Source organism: Petromyzon marinus, unplaced genomic scaffold, assembly GCF_048934315.1.
Source record: "Petromyzon marinus isolate PM22_M1 ecotype Great Lakes invasive population unplaced genomic scaffold, UKy_Petmar_22M1.pri1.0 PM_G_Scaffold_1, whole genome shotgun sequence".
In the NCBI taxonomy this organism is placed as follows: Eukaryota; Metazoa; Chordata; class Hyperoartia; order Petromyzontiformes; family Petromyzontidae; genus Petromyzon; species Petromyzon marinus.
Genome location: NW_027422650.1, coordinates 8,809,500 through 8,837,183, shown reverse-complemented (window position 1 = coordinate 8,837,183; position 27,684 = coordinate 8,809,500).

Genomic DNA, 27,684 nt, shown 5'->3' with positions numbered 1-27,684 from the left:
TGATTTGGAAGTCACCTATACAACACAACCAGCACAATGTCCCCCATGCAATATGGCTGACTTGGAAGTCACCTATACAAGACAACCAGCACAATGTCCCCCATGCAATATGGCTGACTTGGAAGTCACCTATAGGACATGGCCACCAGCACAATGTCCCCCATGCAATATGGCTGACTTGGAAGTCACCTATACAATACAACCAGCACAATGTCCCCCATGCAATATGGCTGACTTGGAAGTCACCTAAACAAGACAACCAGCACAATGTCCCCCATGCAATATGGCTGACTTGGAAGTCACCTATAGAACATGGCCACCAGCACAATGTCCCCCATGCAATATGGCTGACTTGGAAGTCACCTATAGAACATGGCAACCAGCACAATGTCCCCCAAGCAATATGGCTGACTTGGAAGTCACCTATACAAGACAACCAGCACAATTTCCCTCATGCAATATGGCTGACTTGGAAGTCACCTATAGGACATGGCAACCAGCACAATGTCCCCCATGCAATATGGCTGACTTGGAAGTCACCTATACAATACAACCAGCACAATGTCCCCCATGCAATTTGGCTGACTTGGAAGTCACCTATACAACATGGCAACCAGCACAATGTCCCCCATACAATATGGCTGACTTGGAAGTCACCTATAGAACATGGCCACCAGCACAATGTCCCCCATGCAATATGGCTGACTTGGAAGTCACCTATACAACATGGCAACCAGCACAATGTCCCCCAAGCAATATGGCTGACTTGGAAGTCACCTATAGGACATGGCCACCAGCACAATGTCCCCCATGCAATATGGCTGACTTGGAAGTCACCTATACAATACAACCAGCACAATGTCCCCCATGCAATATGGCTGACTTGGAAGTCACCTATACAATACAACCAGCACAATGTCCCCCATGCAATATGGCTGATTTGGAAGTCACCTATACAACACAACCAGCACAATGTCCCCTATGCAATATGGCTGACTTGGAAGTCACCTATACAAGACAACCAGCACAATGTCCCCCATGCAATATGGCTGACTTGGAAGTCACCTATAGAACATGGCCACCAGCCCAATGTCCCCCATGCAATATGGCTGACTTGGAAGTCACCTATACAACATGGCAACCAGCACAATGTCCCCCATGCAATATGGCTGACTTGGAAGTCACCTATAGAACATGGCCACCAGCACAATGTAACCCATGCAATATGGCTGACTTGGAAGTCACCTATACAACATGGCAACCAGCACAATGTCCCCCAAGCAATATGGCTGACTTGAAAGTCACCTATAGAACATGGCCACCAGCACAATGTCCCCCAAGCAATATGGCTGACTTGGAAGTCACCTATAGAACATGGCAACCAGCACAATGTCCCCCAAGCAATATGGCTGACTTGGAAGTCACCTATACAAGACAACCAGCACAATGTCCCCCATGCAATATGGCTGACTTGGAAGTCAACTATAGAACATGGCAACCAGCACAATGTCCCCCATGCAATATGGCTGACTTGGAAGTCACCTATAGAACATGGCCACCAGCACAATGTCCCCCAAGCAATATGGCTCACTTGGAAGTCACCTATACAATACAACCAGCACAATGTCCCCCATGCAATATGGCTGACTTGGAAGTCACCTATACAATACAACCAGCACAATGTCCCAAATGCAATATGGCTGACTTGGAAGTCACCTATAGAACATGGCCACCAGCACAATGTCCCCCATGCAATTTGGCTGACTTGGAAGTCACCTATACAACATGGCAACCAGCACAATGTCCCCCATGCAATATGGCTGACTTGGAAGTCACCTATACAATACAACCAGCACAATGTCCCCCAAGCAATATGGCTGACTTGGAAGTCACCTATACAAGACAACCAGCACAATGTCCCCCATGCAATATGGCTGACTTGGAAGTCACCTATACAATACAACCAGCACAATGTCCCCCATGCAATATGGCTGATTTGGAAGTCACCTATACAACACAACCAGCACAATGTACCTCATGCAATATGGCTGACTTGGAAGTCACCTATACAAGATAATCATCACAATGTCCCAAATGCAATATGGCTGACTTGGTAGTCACCTATAGAACATGGCCACCAGCACAATGTCCCCCATGCAATATGGCTGACTTGGAAGTCACCTATACAACATGGCAACCAGCACAATGTCCCCCATGCAATATGGCTGACTTGGAAGTCACCTATACAATACAACCAGCACAATGTCCCCCAAGCAATATGGCTGACTTGGAAGTCACCTATACAAGACAACCAGCACAATGTCCCCCATGCAATATGGCTGACTTGGAAGTCACCTATAGGACATGGCCACCAGCACAATGTCCCCCATGCAATATGGCTGACTTGGAAGTCACCTATACAAGACAACCAGCACAATGTCCCCGATGCAATATGGCTGACTTGGAAGTCACCTATAGAACATGGCCACCAGCACAATGTCCCCCATGCAATATGGCTGACTTGGAAGTCACCTATACAACATGGCAACCAGCACAATGTCCCCCAAGCAATATGGCTGACTTGGAAGTCACCTATAGGACATGGCCACCAGCACAATGTCCCCCATGCAATATGGCTGACTTGGAAGTCACCTATACAATACAACAAGCACAATGTCCCCCATGCAATTTGGCTGACTTGGAAGTCACCTATACAACATGGCAACCAGCACAATGTCCCCCATGCAATATGGCTGACTTGGAAGTCACCTATAGAACATGGCCACCAGCACAATGTCCCCCATGCAATATGGCTGACTTGGAAGTCACCTATACAACATGGCAACCAGCACAATGTCCCCCAAGCAATATGGCTGACTTGGAAGTCACCTATAGAACATGGCCACCAGCACAATGTCCCCCAAGCAATATGGCTGACTTGGAAGTCACATATAGAACATGGCAACCAGCACAATGTCCCCCAAGCAATATGGCTGACTTGGAAGTCACCTATACAAGACAACCAGCACAATGTCCCCCATGCAATATGGCTGACTTGGAAGTCACCTATAGGACATGGCAACCAGCACAATGTCCCCCATGCAATATGGCTGACTTGGAAGTCACCTATAGAACATGGCCACCAGCACAATGTCCGCCAAGCAATATGGCTCACTTGGAAGTCACCTATACAATTCAACCAGCACAATGTCCCCCATGCAATATGGCTGACTTGGAAGTCACCTATACAATACAACCAGCACAATGTCCCAAATGCAATATGGCTGACTTGGAAGTCACCTATAGAACATAGCCACCAGCACAATGTCCCCCATGCAATATGGCTGACTTGGAAGTCACCTATACAACATGGCAACCAGCACAATGTCCCCCATGCAATATGGCTGACTTGGAAGTCACCTATACAATACAACCAGCACAATGTCCCCCATGCAATTTGGCTGACTTGGAAGTCACCTATACAACATGGCAACCAGCACAATGTCCCCCAAGCAATATGGCTGACTTGGAAGTCACCTATAGAACATGGCCACCAGCACAATGTCCCCCAAGCAATATGGCTGACTTGGAAGTCACCTATAGAACATGGCAACCAGCACAATGTCCCCCAAGCAATATGGCTGACTTGGAAGTCACCTATACAAGACAACCAGCACAATGTCCCCCATGCAATATGGCTGACTTGGAAGTCCCTATAGGACATGGCAACCAGCACAATGTCCCCCATGCAATATGGCTGACTTGGAAGTCAACTATAGAACATGGCCACCAGCACAATGTCCGCCAAGCAATATGGCTCACTTGGAAGTCACCTATACAATACAACCAGCACAATGTCCCCCATGCAATATGGCTGACTTGGAAGTCACCTATACAATACAACCAGCACAATGTCCCAAATGTAATATGGCTGACTTGGAAGTCACCTATAGAACAAAGCCACCAGCACAATGTCCCCCATGCAATATGGCTGACTTGGAAGTCACCTATACAACATGGCAACCAGCACAATGTCCCCCATGCAATATGGCTGACTTGGAAGTCACCTATACAATACAACCAGCACAATGTCCCCCAAGCAATATGGCTGACTTGGAAGTCACCTATACAAGACAACCAGCACAATGTCCCCCATGCAATATGGCTGACTTGGAAGTCACCTATACAAGACAACCAGCACAATGTCCCCCATGCAATATTGCTGACTTGGAAGTCACCTATAGAACATGGCCACCAGCACAATGTCCCCCATGCAATATGGCTGACTTGGAAGTCACCTATAGAACATGGCAACCAGCACAATGTCCCCCAAGCAATATGGCTGACTTGGAAGTCACCTATACAAGACAACCAGCACAATTTCCCCCATGCAATATGGCTGACTTGGAAGTCACCTATAGGACATGGCAACCAGCACAATGTCCCCCATGCAATATGGCTGACTTGGAAGTCACCTATACAATACAACCAGCACAATGTCCCCCATGCAATTTGGCTGACTTGGAAGTCACCTATACAACATGGCAACCAGCACAATGTCCCCCATGCAATATGGCTGACTTGGAAGTCACCTATACAACATGGCAACCAGCACAATGTCCCCCATGCAATATGGCTGACTTGGAAGTCACCTATACAATACAACCAGCACAATGTCCCCCATGCAATTTGGCTGACTTGGAAGTCACCTATACAACATGGCAACCAGCACAATGTCCCCCAAGCAATATGGCTGACTTGGAAGTCACCTATAGAACATGGCCACCAGCACAATGTCCCCCAAGCAATATGGCTGACTTGGAAGTCACCTATAGAACATGGCAACCAGCACAATGTCCCCCAAGCAATATGGCTGACTTGGAAGTCACCTATACAAGACAACCAGCACAATGTCCCCCATGCAATATGGCTGACTTGGAAGTCACCTATAGGACATGGCAACCAGCACAATGTCCCCCATGCAATATGGCTGACTTGGAAGTCAACTATAGAACATGGCCACCAGCACAATGTCCGCCAAGCAATATGGCTCACTTGGAAGTCACCTATACAATACAACCAGCACAATGTCCCCCATGCAATATGGCTGACTTGGAAGTCACCTATACAATACAACCAGCACAATGTCCCAAATGTAATATGGCTGACTTGGAAGTCACCTATAGAACATGGCCACCAGCACAATGTCCCCCATGCAATATGGCTGACTTGGAAGTCACCTATACAACATGGCAACCAGCACAATGTCCCCCATGCAATATGGCTGACTTGGAAGTCACCTATACAATACAACTAGCACAATGTCCCCCAAGCAATATGGCTGACTTGGAAGTCACCTATACAAGACAACCAGCACAATGTCCCCCATGCAATATGGCTGACTTGGAAGTCACCTATAGGACATGGCCACCAGCACAATGTCCCCCATGCAATATGGCTGACTTGGAAGTCACCTATACAATACAACCAGCACAATGTCCCCCATGCAATATGGCTGACTTGGAAGTCACCTATACAAGACAACCAGCACAATGTCCCCCATGCAATATTGCTGACTTGGAAGTCACCTATAGAACATGGCCACCAGCACAATGTCCCCCATGCAATATGGCTGACTTGGAAGTCACCTATAGAACATGGCAACCAGCACAATGTCCCCCAAGCAATATGGCTGACTTGGAAGTCACCTATACAAGACAACCAGCACAATTTCCCCCATGCAATATGGCTGACTTGGAAGTCACCTATAGGACATGGCAACCAGCACAATGTCCCCCATGCAATATGGCTGACTTGGAAGTCACCTATACAATACAACCAGCACAATGTCCCCCATGCAATTTGGCTGACTTGGAAGTCACCTATACAACATGGCAACCAGCACAATGTCCCCCATGCAATATGGCTGACTTGGAAGTCACCTATAGAACATGGCCACCAGCACAATGTCCCCCATGCAATATGGCTGACTTGGAAGTCACCTATACAACATGGCAACCAGCACAATGTCCCCCAAGCAATATGGCTGACTTGGAAGTCACCTATAGAACATGGCCACCAGCACAATGTCCCCCAAGCAATATGGCTGACTTGGAAGTCACCTATAGAACATGGCAACCAGCACAATGTCCCCCAAGCAATATGGCTGACTTGGAAGTCACCTATACAAGACAACCAGCACAATGTCCCCCATGCAATATGGCTTACTTGGAAGTCACCTATAGGACATGGCAACCAGCACAATGTCCCCCATGCAATATGGCTGACTTGGAAGTCACCTATACAATACAACCAGCACAATGTCCCCCAAGCAATATGGCTGACTTGGAAGTCACCTATACAAGACAACCAGCACAATGTCCCCCATGCAATATGGCTGACTTGGAAGTCACCTATAGGACATGGCCACCAGCACAATGTCCCCCATGCAATATGGCTGACTTGGAAGTCACCTATACAATACAACCAGCACAATGTCCCCCATGCAATATGGCTGATTTGGAAGTCACCTATACAACACAACCAGCACAATGTCTGCCAAGCAATATGGCTCACTTGGAAGTCACCTATACAAGACAACCAGCACAATGTCCCCCATGCAATATGGCTGACTTGGAAGTCACCTAAAGGACATGGCCACCAGCACAATGTCCCCCATGCAATATGGCTGACTTGGAAGTCACATATACAATACAACCAGCACAATGTCCCCCATGCAATATGGCTGACTTGGAAGTCACCTATACAACATGGCAACCAGCACAATGTCCCCCATGCAATATGGCTGATTTGGAAGTCACCTATACAACACAACCAGCACAATGTCCCCCATGCAATATGGCTGACTTGGAAGTCACCTATACAAGACAACCAGCACAATGTCCCCCATGCAATATGGCTGACTTGGAAGTCACCTATAGAACTTGGCCACCAGCACAATGTCCCCCATGCAATATGGCTGACTTGGAAGTCACCTATACAACATGGCAACCAGCACAATGTCCCCTATGCAATATGGCTGACTTGGAAGTCACCTATACAATACAACCAGCACAATGTCCCCCAAGCAATATGGCTGACTTGGAAGTCACCTATACAAGACAACCAGCACAATGTCCCCCATGCAATATGGCTGACTTGGAAGTCACCTATAGGACATGGCCACCAGCACAATGTCCCCCATGCAATATGGCTGACTTGGAAGTCACCTATACAATACAACCAGCACAATGTCCCCCATGCAATATGGCTGACTTGGAAGTCACCTATACAATACAACCAGCACAATGTCCCCCATGCAATATGGCTGATTTGGAAGTCACCTATACAACACAACCAGCACAATGTCTGCCAAGCAATATGGCTCACTTGGAAGTCACCTATACAAGACAACCAGCACAATGTCCCCCATGCAATATGGCTGACTTGGAAGTCACCTAAAGGACATGGCCACCAGCACAATGTCCCCCATGCAATATGGCTGACTTGGAAGTCACATATACAATACAACCAGCACAACGTCCCCCATGCAATATGGCTGACTTGGAAGTCACCTATACAACATGGCAACCAGCACAATGTCCCCTATGCAATATGGCTGCCTTGGAAGTCACCTATACAATACAACCAGCACAATGTCCCCCAAGCAATATGGCTGACTTGGAAGTCACCTATACAAGACAACCAGCACAATGTCCCCCATGCAATATGGCTGACTTGGAAGTCACCTATAGGACATGGCCACCAGCACAATGTCCCCCATGCAATATGGCTGACTTGGAAGTCACCTATACAATACAACCAGCACAATGTCCCCCATGCAATATGGCTGACTTGGAAGTCACCTATACAATACAACCAGCACAATGTCCCCCATGCAATATGGCTGATTTGGAAGTCACCTATACAACACAACCAGCACAATGTCTGCCAAGCAATATGGCTCACTTGGAAGTCACCTATACAAAACAACCAGCACAATGTCCCCCATGCAATATGGCTGACTTGGAAGTCACCTAAAGGACATGGCCACCAGCACAATGTCCCCCATGCAATATGGCTGACTTGGAAGTCACATATACAATACAACCAGCACAACGTCCCCCATGCAATATGGCTGACTTGGAAGTCACCTATACAACATGGCAACCAGCACAATGTCCCCTATGCAATATGGCTGCCTTGGAAGTCACCTATACAATACAACCAGCACAATGTCCCCCAAGCAATATGGCTGACTTGGAAGTCACCTATACAAGACAACCAGCACAATGTCCCCCATGCAATATGGCTGACTTGGAAGTCACCTATAGGACATGGCCACCAGCACAATGTCCCCCATGCAATATGGCTGACTTGGAAGTCACCTATACAATACAACCAGCACAATGTCCCCCATGCAATATGGCTGACTTGGAAGTCACCTATACAATACAACCAGCACAATGTCCCCCATGCAATATGGCTGATTTGGAAGTCACCTATACAACACAACCAGCACAATGTCTGCCAAGCAATATGGCTCACTTGGAAGTCACCTATACAAAACAACCAGCACAATGTCCCCCATGCAATATGGCTGACTTGGAAGTCACCTAAAGGACATGGCCACCAGCACAATGTCCCCCATGCAATATGGCTGACTTGGAAGTCACATATACAATACAACCAGCACAACGTCCCCCATGCAATATGGCTGACTTGGAAGTCACCTATACAACATGGCAACCAGCACAATGTCCCCCATTCAATATGGCTGATTTGGAAGTCACCTATACAACACAACCAGCACAATGTCCCCCATGCAATATGGCTGACTTGGAAGTCACCTATACAAGACAACCAGCACAATGTCCCCCATGCAATATGGCTGACTTGGAAGTCACCTATAGAACATGGCCACCAGCACAATGTCCCCCATGCAATATGGCTGACTTGGAAGTCACCTATAGAACATGGCCACCAGCACAATGTAACCCATGCAATATGGCTGACTTGGAAGTCACCTATACAACATGGCAACCAGCACAATGTCCCCCAAGCAATATGGCTGACTTGGAAGTCACCTATAGAACATGGCCACCAGCACAATGTCCCCCAAGCAATATGGCTGACTTGGAAGTCACCTATAGGACATGGCAACCAGCACAATGTCCCCCATGCAATATGGCTGACTTGGAAGTCACCTATAGAACATGGCCACCAGCACAATGTCCGCCAAGCAATATGGCTCACTTGGAAGTCACCTATACAATACAACCAGCACAATGTTCCCCATGCAATATGGCTGACTTGGAAGTCACCTATACAATACAACCAGCACAATGTCCCAAATGCAATATGGCTGACTTGAAAGTCACCTATAGAACATGGCCACCAGCACAATGTCCCCCATGCAATATGGCTGAATTGGAAGTCACCTATAGGACATGGCAACCAGCACAATGTCCCCCATGCAATATGGCTGACTTGGAAGTCACCTATACAATACAACCAGCACAATGTCCCCCATGCAATTTGGCTGACTTGGAAGTCACCTATACAACATGGCAACCAGCACAATGTCCCCCATGCAATATGGCTGACTTGGAAGTCACCTATAGAACATGGCCACCAGCACAATGTCCCCTATGCAATATGGCTGACTTGGAAGTCACCTATACAACATGGCAACCAGCACAATGTCCGCCAAGCAATATGGCTGACTTGGAAGTCACCTATAGAACATGGCCACCAGCACAATGTCCCCCAAGCAATATGGCTGACTTGGAAGTCACCTATACAAGACAACCAGCACAATGTCCCCCATGCAATATGGCTGACTTGGAAGTCACCTATAGGACATGGCAACCAGCACAATGTCCCCCATGCAATATGGCTGACTTGGAAGTCACCTATAGAACATGGCCACCAGCACAATGTCCGCCAAGCAATATGGCTCACTTGGAAGTCACCTATACAATACAACCAGCACAATGTCCCCCATGCAATATGGCTGACTTGGAAGTCACCTATACAATACAACCAGCACAATGTCCCAAATGCAATATGGCTGACTTGGAAGTCACCTATAGAACATGGCCACCAGCACAATGTCCCCCATGCAATATGGCTGACTTGGAAGTCACCTATACAATACAACCAGCACAATGTCCCCCAAGCAATATGGCTGACTTGGAAGTCACCTATACAAGACAACCAGCACAATGTCCCCCATGCAATATGGCTGACTTTGAAGTCACCTATACAATACAACCAGCACAATGTCCCCCATGCAATATGGCTGATTTGGAAGTCACCTATACAACACAACCAGCACAATGTCCCCCATGCAATATGGCTGACTTGGAAGTCACCTATACAAGACAACCAGCACAATGTCCCCCATGCAATATGGCTGACTTGGAAGTCACCTATAGAACATGGCCACCAGCACAATGTCCCCCATGCAATATGGCTGACTTGGAAGTCACCTATACAACATGGCAACCAGCACAATGTCCCCTATGCAATATGGCTGACTTGGAAGTCACCTATACAATACAACCAGCACAATGTCCCCCAAGCAATATGGCTGACTTGGAAGTCACCTATACAAGACAACCAGCACAATGTCCCCCATGCAATATGGCTGACTTGGAAGTCACCTATAGGACATGGCCACCAGCACAATGTCCCCCATGCAATATGGCTGACTTGGAAGTCACCTATACAATACAACCAGCACAATGTCCCCCATGCAATATGGCTGACTTGGAAGTCACCTATACAAGACAACCAGCACAATGTCCCCCATGCAATATGGCTGACTTGGAAGTCACCTATAGAACATGGCCACCAGCACAATGTCCCCCATGCAATATGGCTGACTTGGAAGTCACCTATAGAACATGGCCACCAGCACAATGTAACCCATGCAATATGGCTGACTTGGAAGTCACCTATACAACATGGCAACCAGCACAATGTCCCCCAAGCAATATGGCTGACTTGGAAGTCACCTATAGAACATGGCCACCAGCACAATGTCCCCCAAGCAATATGGCTGACTTGGAAGTCACCTATAGGACATGGCAACCAGCACAAAGTCCCCCATGCAATATGGCTGACTTGGAAGTCACCTATAGAACATGGCCACCAGCACAATGTCCGCCAAGCAATATGGCTCACTTGGAAGTCACCTATACAATACAACCAGCACAATGTCCCCCATGCAATATGGCTGACTTGGAAGTCACCTATACAATACAACCAGCACAATGTCCCAAATGCAATATGGCTGACTTGGAAGTCATCTATAGAACATGGCCACCAGCACAATGTCCCCCATGCAATATGGCTGAATTGGAAGTCACCTATACAACATGGCAACCAGCACAATGTCCCCCATGCAATATGGCTGACTTGGAAGTCACCTATACAATACAACCAGCACAATGTCCCCCAAGCAATATGGCTGACTTGGAAGTCACCTATACAAGACAACCAGCACAATGTCCCCCATGCAATATGGCTGACTTGGAAGTCACCTATACAATACAACCAGCACAATGTCCCTCATGCAATATGGCTGATTTGGAAGTCACCTATACAACACAACCAGCACAATGTCCCCCATGCAATATGGCTGACTTGGAAGTCACCTATACAAGACAACCGGCACAATGTCCCCCATGCAATATGGCTGACTTGGAAGTCACCTATAGGACATGGCCACCAGCACAATGTCCCCCATGCAATATGGCTGACTTGGAAGTCACCTATACAATACAACCAGCACAATGTCCCCCATGCAATATGGCTGACTTGGAAGTCACCTATACAAGACAACCAGCACAATGTCCCCCATGCAATATGGCTGACTTGGAAGTCACCTATAGAACATGGCCACCAGCACAATGTCCCCCATGCAATATGGCTGACTTGGAAGTCACCTATAGAACATGGCAACCAGCACAATGTCCCCCAAGCAATATGGCTGACTTGGAAGTCACCTATACAAGACAACCAGCACAATTTCCCCCATGCAATATGGCTGACTTGGAAGTCACCTATAGGACATGGCAACCAGCACAATGTCCCCCATGCAATATGGCTGACTTGGAAGTCACCTATACAATACAACCAGCACAATGTCACCCATGCAATTTGGCTGACTTGGAAGTCACCTATACAACATGGCAACCAGCACAATGTCCCCCATGCAATATGGCTGACTTGGAAGTCACCTATAGAACATGGCCACCAGCACAATGTCCCCCATGCAATATGGCTGACTTGGAAGTCACCTATACAACATGGCAACCAGCACAATGTCCCCCAAGCAATATGGCTGACTTGGAAGTCACCTATAGAACATGGCCACCAGCACAATGTCCCCCAAGCAATATGCTGACTTGGAAGTCACCTATACAATACAACCAGCACAATGTCCCAAATGCAATATGGCTGACCTGGAAGTCATCTATAGAACATGGCCACCAGCACAATGTCCCCCATGCAATATGGCTGAATTGGAAGTCACCTATACAACATGGCAACCAGCACAATGTCCCCCATGCAATATGGCTGACTTGGAAGTCACCTATACAATACAACCAGCACAATTTCCCCCAAGCAATATGGCTGACTTGGAAGTCACCTATACAAGACAACCAGCACAATGTCCCCCATGCAATATGGCTGACTTGGAAGTCACCTATACAATACAACCAGCACAATGTCCCCCATGCAATATGGCTGATTTGGAAGTCACCTATACAACACAACCAGCACAATGTCCCCCATGCAATATGGCTGACTTGGAAGTCACCTATACAAGACAACCAGCACAATGTCCCCCATGCAATATGGCTGACTTGGAAGTCACCTATAGGACATGGCCACCAGCACAATGTCCCCCATGCAATATGGCTGACTTGGAAGTCACCTATACAATACAACCAGCACAATGTCCCCCATGCAATATGGCTGACTTGGAAGTCACCTATACAAGACAACCAGCACAATGTCCCCCATGCAATATGGCTGACTTGGAAGTCACCTATAGAACATGGCCACCAGCACAATGTCCCCCATGCAATATGGCTGACTTGGAAGTCACCTATAGAACATGGCAACCAGCACAATGTCCCCCAAGCAATATGGCTGACTTGGAAGTCACCTATACAAGACAACCAGCACAATTTCCCCCATGCAATATGGCTGACTTGGAAGTCACCTATAGGACATGGCAACCAGCACAATGTCCCCCATGCAATATGGCTGACTTGGAAGTCACCTATACAATACAACCAGCACAATGTCACCCATGCAATTTGGCTGACTTGGAAGTCACCTATACAACATGGCAACCAGCACAATGTCCCCCATGCAATATGGCTGACTTGGAAGTCACCTATAGAACATGGCCACCAGCACAATGTCCCCCATGCAATATGGCTGACTTGGAAGTCACCTATACAACATGGCAACCAGCACAATGTCCCCCAAGCAATATGGCTGACTTGGAAGTCACCTATAGAACATGGCCACCAGCACAATGTCCCCCAAGCAATATGGCTGACTTGGAAGTCACCTATAGAACATGGCAACCAGCACAATGTCCCCCAAGCAATATGGCTGACTTGGAAGTCACCTATACAAGACAACCAGCACAATGTCCCCCATGCAATATGGCTGACTTGGAAGTCACCTATAGGACATGGCAACCAGCAGAATGTCCCCCATGCAATATGGCTGACTTGGAAGTCAACTATAGAACATGGCCACCAGCACAATGTCCGCCAAGCAATATGGCTCACTTGGAAGTCACCTATAGAACATGGCCACCAGCACAATGTCCCCCATGCAATATGGCTGACTTGGAAGTCACCTATACAACATGGCAACCAGCACAATGTCCCCCATGCAATATGGCTGACATGGAAGTCACCTATACAATACAACCAGCACAATGTCCCCCAAGCAATATGGCTGACTTGGAAGTCACCTATACAAGACAACCAGCACAATGTCCCCCATGCAATATGGCTGACTTGGAAGTCACCTATACAATACAACCAGCACAATGTCCCCCATGCAATATGACTGATTTGGAAGTCGCCTATACAACACAACCAGCACAATGTCCCCCATGCAATATGGCTGACTTGGAAGTCACCTATACAAGACAACCAGCACAATGTCCCAAATGCAATATGGCTGACTTGGAAGTCACCTATAGAACATGGCCACCAGCACAATGTCCCCCATGCAATATGGCTGACTTGGAAGTCACCTATACAACATGGCAACCAGCACAATGTCCCCTATGCAATTTGGCTGACTTGGAAGTCACCTATACAATACAACCAGCACAATGTCCCCCAAGCAATATGGCTGACTTGGAAGTCACCTATACAAGACAACCAGCACAATGTCCCTCATGCAATATGGCTGACTTGGAAGTCACCTATAGGACATGGCCACCAGCACAATGTCCCCCATGCAATATGGCTGACTTGGAAGTCACCTATACAATACAACCAGCACAATGTCCCCCATGCAATATGGCTGACTTGGAAGTCACCTATACAATACAACCAGCACAATGTCACCCATGCAATTTGGCTGACTTGGAAGTCACCTATACAACATGGCAACCAGCACAATGTCCCCCATGCAATATGGCTGACTTGGAAGTCACCTATAGAACATGGCCACCAGCACAATGTCCCCCATGCAATATGGCTGACTTGGAAGTCACCTATACAACATGGCAACCAGCACAATGTCCCCCAAGCAATATGGCTGACTTGGAAGTCACCTATAGAACATGGCCACCAGCACAATGTCCCCCAAGCAATATGGCTGACTTGGAAGTCACCTATAGAACATGGCAACCAGCACAATGTCCCCCAAGCAATATGGCTGACTTGGAAGTCACCTATACAAGACAACCAGCACAATGTCCCCCATGCAATATGGCTGACTTGGAAGTCACCTATAGGACATGGCAACCAGCAGAATGTCCCCCATGCAATATGGCTGACTTGGAAGTCACCTATACAATACAACCAGCACAATGTCCCCCATGCAATATGGCTGATTTGGAAGTCACCTATACAACACAACCAGCACAATGTCCCCCATGCAATATGGCTGACTTGGAAGTCACCTATACAAGACAACCAGCACAATGTCCCCCATGCAATATGGCTGACTTGGAAGTCACCTATAGGACATGGCCACCAGCACAATGTCCCCCATGCAATATGGCTGACTTGGAAGTCACCTATACAATACAACCAGCACAATGTCCCCCATGCAATATGGCTGACTTGGAAGTCACCTATACAAGACAACCAGCACAATGTCCCCCATGCAATATGGCTGACTTGGAAGTCACCTATAGAACATGGCCACCAGCACAATGTCCCCCATGCAATATGGCTGACTTGGAAGTCACCTATAGAACATGGCAACCAGCACAATGTCCCCCAAGCAATATGGCTGACTTGGAAGTCACCTATACAAGACAACCAGCACAATTTCCCCCATGCAATATGGCTGACTTGGAAGTCACCTATAGGACATGGCAACCAGCACAATGTCCCCCATGCAATATGGCTGACTTGGAAGTCACCTATACAATACAACCAGCACAATGTCACCCATGCAATTTGGCTGACTTGGAAGTCACCTATACAACATGGCAACCAGCACAATGTCCCCCATGCAATATGGCTGACTTGGAAGTCACCTATAGAACATGGCCACCAGCACAATGTCCCCCATGCAATATGGCTGACTTGGAAGTCACCTATACAACATGGCAACCAGCACAATGTCCCCCAAGCAATATGGCTGACTTGGAAGTCACCTATAGAACATGGCCACCAGCACAATGTCCCCCAAGCAATATGGCTGACTTGGAAGTCACCTATAGAACATGGCAACCAGCACAATGTCCCCCAAGCAATATGGCTGACTTGGAAGTCACCTATACAAGACAACCAGCACAATGTCCCCCATGCAATATGGCTGACTTGGAAGTCACCTATAGGACATGGCAACCAGCAGAATGTCCCCCATGCAATATGGCTGACTTGGAAGTCAACTATAGAACATGGCCACCAGCACAATGTCCGCCAAGCAATATGGCTCACTTGGAAGTCACCTATAGAACATGGCCACCAGCACAATGTCCCCCATGCAATATGGCTGACTTGGAAGTCACCTATACAACATGGCAACCAGCACAATGTCCCCCATGCAATATGGCTGACATGGAAGTCACCTATACAATACAACCAGCACAATGTCCCCCAAGCAATATGGCTGACTTGGAAGTCACCTATACAAGACAACCAGCACAATGTCCCCCATGCAATATGGCTGACTTGGAAGTCACCTATACAATACAACCAGCACAATGTCCCCCATGCAATATGACTGATTTGGAAGTCGCCTATACAACACAACCAGCACAATGTCCCCCATGCAATATGGCTGACTTGGAAGTCACCTATACAAGACAACCAGCACAATGTCCCAAATGCAATATGGCTGACTTGGAAGTCACCTATAGAACATGGCCACCAGCACAATGTCCCCCATGCAATATGGCTGACTTGGAAGTCACCTATACAACATGGCAACCAGCACAATGTCCCCTATGCAATTTGGCTGACTTGGAAGTCACCTATACAATACAACCAGCACAATGTCCCCCAAGCAATATGGCTGACTTGGAAGTCACCTATACAAGACAACCAGCACAATGTCCCTCATGCAATATGGCTGACTTGGAAGTCACCTATAGGACATGGCCACCAGCACAATGTCCCCCATGCAATATGGCTGACTTGGAAGTCACCTATACAATACAACCAGCACAATGTCCCCCATGCAATATGGCTGACTTGGAAGTCACCTATACAATACAACCAGCACAATGTCCCCCATGCAATATGGCTGACTTGGAAGTCACCTATAGAACATGGCCACCAGCACAATGTCCGCCAAGCAATATGGCTCACTTGGAAGTCACCTATACAATACAACCAGCACAATGTCCCCCATGCAATATGGCTGACTTGGAAGTCACCTATACAATACAACCAGCACAATGTCCCAAATGCAATATGGCTGACTTGGAAGTCACCTACAGAACATGGCCACCAGCACAATGTCCCCCATGCAATATGGCTGACTTGGAAGTCACCTATACAACATGGCAACCAGCACAATGTCCCCCATGCAATATGGCTGACTTGGAAGTCACCTATACAATACAACCAGCACAATGTCCCCCAAGCAATATGGCTGACTTGGAAGTCACCTATACAAGACAACCAGCACAATGTCCCCCATGCAATATGGCTGACTTGGAAGTCACCTATACAATACAACCAGCACAATGTCCCCCATGCAATATGGCTGACTTGGAAGTCACCTATACAATACAACCAGCACAATGTCCCCCATGCAATATGGCTGACTTGGAAGTCACCTATAGAACATGGCCACCAGCACAATGTCCGCCAAGCAATATGGCTCACTTGGAAGTCACCTATACAATACAACCAGCACAATGTCCCCCATGCAATATGGCTGACTTGGAAGTCACCTATACAATACAACCAGCACAATGTCCCAAATGCAATATGGCTGACTTGGAAGTCACCTATAGAACATGGCCACCAGCACAATGTCCCCCATGCAATATGGCTGACTTGGAAGTCACCTATACAACATGGCAACCAGCACAATGTCCCCCATGCAATATGGCTGACTTGGAAGTCACCTATACAATACAACCAGCACAATGTCCCCCAAGCAATATGGCTGACTTGGAAGTCACCTATACAAGACAACCAGCACAATGTCCCCCATGCAATATGGCTGACTTGGAAGTCACCTATACAATACAACCAGCACAATGTCCCCCATGCAATATGGCTGATTTGGAAGTCACCTATACAACACAACCAGCACAATGTCCCCCATGCAATATGGCTGACTTGGAAGTCACCTATACAAGACAACCAGCACAATGTCCCCCATGCAATATGGCTGACTTGGAAGTCACCTATACAATACAACCAGCACAATGTCCCCCATGCAATATGGCTGACTTGGAAGTCACCTATACAATACTACCAGCACAATGTCCCCCATGCAATTTGGCTGACTTGGAAGTCACCTATACAACATGGCAACCAGCACAATGTCCCCCATGCAATATGGCTGACTTGGAAGTCACCTATAGAACATGGCCACCAGCACAATGTCCCCCATGCAATATGGCTGACTTGGAAGTCACCTATACAACATGGCAACCAGCACAATGTCCCCCAAGCAATATGGCTGACTTGGAAGTCACCTATAGAACATGGCCACCAGCACAATGTCCCCCAAGCAATATGGCAGACTTGGAAGTCACCTATAGAACATGGCAACCAGCACAATGTCCCCCAAGCAATATGGCTGACTTGGAAGTCACCTATACAAGACAACCAGCACAATGTCCCCCATGCAATATGGCTGACTTGGAAGTCACCTATAGGACATGGCAACCAGCACAATGTCCCCCATGCAATATGGCTGACTTGGAAGTCACCTATAGAACATGGCCACCAGCACAATGTCCACCAAGCAATATGGCTCACTTGGAAGTCACCTATACAATACAACCAGCACAATGTCCCCCATGCAATATGGCTGACTTGGAAGTCACCTATACAATACAACCAGCACAATGTCCCAAATGCAATATGGCTGACTTGGAAGTCACCTATAGAACATGGCCACCGGCACAATGTCCCCCATGCAATATGGCTGACTTGGAAGTCACCTATACAACATGGCAACCAGCACAATGTCCCCCATGCAATATGGCTGACATGGAAGTCACCTATACAATACAACCAGCACAATGTCCCCCAAGCAATATGGCTGACTTGGAAGTCACCTATACAAGACAACCAGCACAATGTCCCCCATGCAATATGGCTGACTTGGAAGTCACCTATACAATACAACCAGCACAATGTCCCCCATGCAATATGGCTGATTTGGAAGTCGCCTATACAACACAACCAGCACAATGTCCCCCATGCAATATGGCTGACTTGGAAGTCACCTATACAAGACAACCAGCACAATGTCCCAACTGCAATATGGCTGACTTGGAAGTCACCTATAGAACATGGCCACCAGGACAATGTCCCCCATGCAATATGGCTGACTTGGAAGTCACCTATACAACATGGCAACCAGCACAATGTCCCCTATGCAATTTGGCTGACTTGGAAGTCACCTATACAATACAACCAGCACAATGCCCCCCATGCAATATGGCTGACTTGGAAGTCACCTATACAATACAACCAGCACAATGTCCCCCATGCAATATGGTTGACTTGGAAGTCACCTATACAATACAACCAGCACAATGTCCCCCATGCAATATGGCTGACTTGGAAGTCACCTATAGGACATGGCCACCAGCACAATGTCCCCCATGCAATATGGCTGACTTGGAAGTCACCTATACAATACAACCAGCACAATGTCCCCCATGCAATATGGTTGACTTGGAAGTCACCTATACAATACAACCAGCACAATGTCCCCCATGCAATATGGCTGATTTGGTTGTCACCTATACAACACAACCAGCACAATGTCCCCCATGCAATATGGCTGACTTGGAAGTCACCTATACAAGACAACCAGCACAATGTCCCCAATGCAATATGGCTGGCTTGGAAGTCACCTATAGAACATGGCCACCAGCACAATGTCCCCCATGCAATATGGCTGACTTGGAAGTCACCTATAGAACATGGCCACCAGCACAATGTAACCCATGCAATATGGCTGACTTGTAAGTCACCTATACAACATGGCAACCAGCACAATGTCCCCCAAGCAATATGGCTGACTTGGAAGTCACCTATAGAACATGGCCACCAGCACAATGTCCCCCAAGCAATATGGCTGACTTGGAAGTCACCTATAGAACATGGCAACCAGCACAATGTCCCCCAAGCAATATGGCTGACTTGGAAGTCACCTATACAAGACAACCAGCACAATGTCCCCCATGCAATATGGCTGACTTGGAAGTCACCTATAGAACATGGCAACCAGCACAATGTCCCCCATGCAATATGGCTGACTTGGAAGTCACCTATAGAACATGGCCACCAGCACAATGTCCCCCAAGCAATATGGCTCACTTGGAAGTCACCTATACAATACAATCAGCACAATGTCCCAAATGCAATATGGCTGACTTGGAAGTCACCTATAGAACATGGCCACCAGCACAATGTCCCCCATGCAATATGGCTGACTTGGAAGCCACCTATACAACATGGCAACCAGCACAATGTCCCCCATGCAATATGGCTGACTTGGAAGTAAACTATACAATACAACCAGCACAATGTCCCCCAAGCAATATGGCTGACTTGGAAGTCACCTATACAAGACAACCAGCACAATGTCCCCCATGCAATATGGCTGACTTGGAAGTCACCTATACAACACAACCAGCACAATGTCCGCCAAGCAATATGGCTCACTTGGAAGTCACCTATACAAGACAACCAGCACAATGTCCCCCATGCAATATGGCTGACTTGAAAGTCACCTAAAGGACATGGCCACCAGCACAATGTCCCCCATGCAATATGGCTGACTTGGAAGTCACATATACAATACAACCAGCACAACGTCCCCCATGCAATATGGCTGACTTGGAAGTCACCTATACAACATGGCAACCAGCACAATGTCCCCCATGCAATATGGCTGATTTTGAAGTCACCTATACAACACAACCAGCACAATGTCCCCCATGCAATATGGCTGACTTGGAAGTCACCTATACAAGACAACCAGCACAATGTCCCCCATGCAATATGGCTGACTTGGAAGTCACCTATAGAACATGGCCACCAGCACAATGTCCCCCATGCAATATGGCTGACTTGGAAGTCACCTATAGAACATGGCCACCAGCACAATGTAACCCATGCAATATGGCTGACTTGGAAGTCACCTATACAACATGGCAACCAGCACAATGTCCCCCAAGCAATATGGCTGACTTGGAAGTCACCTATAGAACATGGCCACCAGCACAATGTCCCCCAAGCAATATGGCTGACTTGGAAGTCACCTATAGGACATGGCAACCAGCACAATGTCCCCCATGCAATATGGCTGACTTGGAAGTCACCTATAGAACATGGCCACCAGCACAATGTCCGCCAAGCAATATGGCTCACTTGGAAGTCACCTATACAATACAACCAGCACAATGTCCCCCATGCAATATGGCTGACTTGGAAGTCACCTATACAATACAACCAGCACAATGTCCCAAATGCAATATGGCTGACTTGAAAGTCACCTATAGAACATGGCCACCAGCACAATGTCCCCCATGCAATATGGCTGAATTGGAAGTCACCTATAGGACATGGCAACCAGCACAATGTCCCCCATGCAATATGGCTGACTTGGAAGTCACCTATACAATACAACCAGCACAATGTCCCCCATGCAATTTGGCTGACTTGGAAGTCACCTATACAACATGGCAACCAGCACAATATCCCCCATGCAATATGGCTGACTTGGAAGTCACCTATAGAACATGGCCACCAGCACAATGTCCCCCATGCAATATGGCTGACTTGGAAGTCACCTATACAACATGGCAACCAGCACAATGTCCCCCAAGCAATATGGCTGACTTGGAAGTCACCTATAGAACATGGCCACCAGCACAATGTCCCCCAAGCAATATGGCTGACTTGAAAGTCACCTATAGAACATGGCAACCAGCACAATGTCCCCCAAGCAATATGGCTGACTTGGAAGTCACCTATACAAGACAACCAGCACAATGTCCCCCATGCAATATGGCTGACTTGGAAGTCACCTATAGGACATGGCAACCAGCACAATGTCCCCCATGCAATATGGCTGACTTGGAAGTCACCTATAGAACATGGCCACCAGCACAATGTCCGCCAAGCAATATGGCTCACTTGGAAGTCACCTATACAATACAACCAGCACAATGTCCCCCATGCAATATGGCTGACTTGGAAGTCACCTATACAATACAACCAGCACAATGTCCCAAATGCAATATGGCTGACTTGGAAGTTACCTATAGAACATGGCCACCAGCACAATGTCCCCCATGCAATATGGCTGACTTGGAAGTCACCTATACGACATGGCAACCAGCACAATGTCCCCCATGCAATATGGCTGACATGGAAGTCACCTATACAATACAACCAGCACAATGTCCCCCAAGCAATATGGCTGACTTGGAAGTCACCTATACAAGACAACCAGCACAATGTCCCCCATGCAATATGGCTGACTTGGAAGTCACCTATACAATACAACCAGCACAATGTCCCCCATGCAATATGACTGATTTGGAAGTCGCCTATACAACACAACCAGCACAATCTCCCCCATGCAATATGGCTGACTTGGAAGTCACCTATACAAGACAACCAGCACAATGTCCCAAATGCAATATGGCTGACTTGGAAGTCACCTATAGAACATGGCCACCAGCACAATGTCCCCCATGCAATATGGCTGACTTGGAAGTCACCTATACAACATGGCAACCAGCACAATGTCCCCTATGCAATTTGGCTGACTTGGAACTCACCTATACAATACAACCAGCACAATGTCCCCCAAGCAATATGGCTGACTTGGAAGTCACCTATACAAGACAACCAGCACAATGTCCCCCATGCAATATGGCTGACTTGGAAGTCACCTATACAAGACAACCAGCACAATGTCCCCCATGCAATATGGCTGACTTGGAAGTCACCTATAGAACATGGCCACCAGCACAATGTCCCCCATGCAATATGGCTGACTTGGAAGTCACCTATAGAACATGGCCACCAGCACAATGTAACCCATGCAATATGGCTGACTTGGAAGTCACCTATACAACATGGCAACCAGCACAATGTCCCCCAAGCAATATGGCTGACTTGGAAGTCACCTATAGAACATGGCCACCAGCACAATGTCCCCCAAGCAATATGGCTGACTTGGAAGTCACCTATAGGACATGGCAACCAGCACAATGTCCCCCATGCAATATGGCTGACTTGGAAGTCACCTATAGAACATGGCCACCAGCACAATGTCCGCCAAGCAATATGGCTCACTTGGAAGTCACCTATACAATACAACCAGCACAATGTCCCCCATGCAATATGGCTGACTTGGAAGTCACCTATACAATACAACCAGCACAATGTCCCAAATGCAATATGGCTGACTTGAAAGTCACCTATAGAACATGGCCACCAGCACAATGTCCCCCATGCAATATGGCTGAATTGGAAGTCACCTATAGGACATGGCAACCAGCACAATGTCCCCCATGCAATATGGCTGACTTGGAAGTCACCTATACAATACAACCAGCACAATGTCCCCCATGCAATTTGGCTGACTTGGAAGTCACCTATACAACATGGCAACCAGCACAATATCCCCCATGCAATATGGCTGACTTGGAAGTCACCTATAGAACATGGCCACCAGCACAATGTCCCCCATGCAATATGGCTGACTTGGAAGTCACCTATACAACATGGCAACCAGCACAATGTCCCCCAAGCAATATGGCTGACTTGGAAGTCACCTATAGAACATGGCCACCAGCACAATGTCCCCCAAGCAATATGGCTGACTTGAAAGTCACCTATAGAACATGGCAACCAGCACAATGTCCCCCAAGCAATATGGCTGACTTGGAAGTCACCTATACAAGACAACCAGCACAATGTCCCCCATGCAATATGGCTGACTTGGAAGTCACCTATAGGACATGGCAACCAGCACAATGTCCCCCATGCAATATGGCTGACTTGGAAGTCACCTATAGAACATGGCCACCAGCACAATGTCCGCCAAGCAATATGGCTCACTTGGAAGTCACCTATACAATACAACCAGCACAATGTCCCCCATGCAATATGGCTGACTTGGAAGTCACCTATACAATACAACCAGCACAATGTCCCAAATGCAATATGGCTGACTTGGAAGTTACCTATAGAACATGGCCACCAGCACAATGTCCCCCATGCAATATGGCTGACTTGGAAGTCACCTATACGACATGGCAACCAGCACAATGTCCCCCATGCAATATGGCTGACATGGAAGTCACCTATACAATACAACCAGCACAATGTCCCCCAAGCAATATGGCTGACTTGGAAGTCACCTATACAAGACAACCAGCACAATGTCCCCCATGCAATATGGCTGACTTGGAAGTCACCTATACAATACAACCAGCACAATGTCCCCCATGCAATATGACTGATTTGGAAGTCGCCTATACAACACAACCAGCACAATCTCCCCCATGCAATATGGCTGACTTGGAAGTCACCTATACAAGACAACCAGCACAATGTCCCAAATGCAATATGGCTGACTTGGAAGTCACCTATAGAACATGGCCACCAGCACAATGTCCCCCATGCAATATGGCTGACTTGGAAGTCACCTATACAACATGGCAACCAGCACAATGTCCCCTATGCAATTTGGCTGACTTGGAACTCACCTATACAATACAACCAGCACAATGTCCCCCAAGCAATATGGCTGACTTGGAAGTCACCTATACAAGACAACCAGCACAATGTCCCCCATGCAATATGGCTGACTTGGAAGTCACCTATAGGACATGGCCACCAGCACAATGTCCCCCATGCAATATGGCTGACTTGGAAGTCACCTATACAATACAACCAGCACAATGTCCCCCATGCAATATGGCTGACTTGGAAGTCACCTATACAATACAACCAGCACAATGTCCCCCATGCAATATGGCTGACTTGGAAGTCACCTATACAATACAACCAGCACAATGTCCCCAATGCAATATGGCTGACTTGGAAGTCACCTATAGAACATGGCCACCAGCACAATGTCCGCCAAGCAATATGGCTCACTTGGAAGTCACCTATACAATACAACCAGCACAATGTCCCCCATGCAATATGGCTGACTTGGAAGTCACCTATACAATACAACCAGCACAATGTCCCAAATGCAATATGGCTGACTTGGAAGTCACCTATAGAACATGGCCACCAGCACAATGTCCCCCATGCAATATGGCTGACTTGGAAGTCACCTATACAACATGGCAACCAGCACAATGTCCCCCATGCAATATGGCTGACTTGGAAGTCACCTATACAATACAACCAGCACAATGTCCCCCAAGCAATATGGCTGACTTGGAAGTCACCTATACAAGACAACCAGCACAATGTCCCCCATGCAATATGGCTGACTTGGAAGTCACCTATACAATACAACCAGCACAATGTCCCCCATGCAATATGGCTGATTTGGAAGTCACCTATACAACACAACCAGCACAATGTCCCCCATGCAATATGGCTGACTTGGAAGTCACCTATACAAGACAACCAGCACAATGTCCCCCATGCAATATGGCTGACTTGGAAGTCACCTATACAATACAACCAGCACAATGTCCCCCATGCAATATGGCTGACTTGGAAGTCACCTATACAAGACAACCAGCACAATGTCCCCCATGCAATATGGCTGACTTGGAAGTCACCTATAGAACATGGCCACCAGCACAATGTCCCCCATGCAATATGGCTGACTTGGAAGTCACCTATAGAACATGGCAACCAGCACAATGTCCCCCAAGCAATATGGCTGACTTGGAAGTCACCTATACAAGACAACCAGCACAATTTCCCCCATGCAATATGGCTGACTTGGAAGTCACCTATAGGACATGGCAACCAGCACAATGTCCCCCATGCAATATGGCTGACTTGGAAGTCACCTATACAATACAACCAGCACAATGTCCCCCATGCAATTTGGCTGACTTGGAAGTCACCTATACAACATGGCAACCAGCACAATGTCCCCCATGCAATATGGCTGACTTGGAAGTCACCTATAGAACATGGCCACCAGCACAATGTCCCCCATGCAATATGGCTGACTTGGAAGTCACCTATACAACATGGCAACCAGCACAATGTCCCCCAAGCAATATGGCTGACTTGGAAGTCACCTATAGAACATGGCCACCAGCACAATGTCCCCCAAGCAATATGGCTGACTTGGAAGTCACCTATAGAACATGGCAACCAGCACAATGTCCCCCAAGCAATATGGCTGACTTGGAAGTCACCTATACAAGACAACCAGCACAATGTCCCCCATGCAATATGGCTGACTTGGAAGTCACCTATAGGACATGGCAACCAGCACAATGTCCCCCATGCAATATGGCTGACTTGGAAGTCACCTATAGAACATGGCCACCAGCACAATGTCCACCAAGCAATATGGCTCACTTGGAAGTCACCTATACAATACAACCAGCACAATGTCCCCCATGCAATATGGCTGACTTGGAAGTCACCTATACAATACAACCAGCACAATGTCCCAAATGCAATATGGCTGACTTGGAAGTCACCTATAGAACATGGCCACCGGCACAATGTCCCCCATGCAATATGGCTGACTTGGAAGTCACCTATACAACATGGCAACCAGCACAATGTCCCCCATGCAATATGGCTGACATGGAAGTCACCTATACAATACAACCAGCACAATGTCCCCCAAGCAATATGGCTGACTTGGAAGTCACCTATACAAGACAACCAGCACAATGTCCCCCATGCAATATGGCTGACTTGGAAGTCACCTATACAATACAACCAGCACAATGTCCCCCATGCAATATGGCTGATTTGGAAGTCGCCTATACAACACAACCAGCACAATGTCCCCCATGCAATATGGCTGACTTGGAAGTCACCTATACAAGATAACCAGCACAATGTCCCAACTGCAATATGGCTGACTTGGAAGTCACCTATAGAACATGGCCACCAGCACAATGTCCCCCATGCAATATGGCTGACTTGGAAGTCACCTATACAACATGGCAACCAGCACAATGTCCCCTATGCAATTTGGCTGACTTGGAAGTCACCTATACAATACAACCAGCACAATGTCCCCCAAGCAATATGGCTGACTTGGAAGTCACCTATACAAGACAACCAGCACAATGTCCCCCATGCAATATGGCTGACTTGGAAGTCACCTATAGGACATGGCCACCAGCACAATGTCCCCCATGCAATATGGCTGACTTGGAAGTCACCTATACAATACAACCAGCACAATGTCCCCCATGCAATATGGTTGACTTGGAAGTCACCTATACAATACAACCAGCACAATGTCCCCCATGCAATATGGCTGATTTGGTTGTCACCTATACAACACAACCAGCACAATGTCCCCCATGCAATATGGCTGACTTGGAAGTCACCTATACAAGACAACCAGCACAATGTCCCCCATGCAATATGGCTGACTTGGAAGTCACCTATAGAACATGGCCACCAGCACAATGTCCCCCATGCAATATGGCTGACTTGGAAGTCACCTATAGAACATGGCCACCAGCACAATGTAACCCATGCAATATGGCTGACTTGGAAGTCACCTATACAACATGGCAACCAGCACAATGTCCCCCAAGCAATATGGCTGACTTGG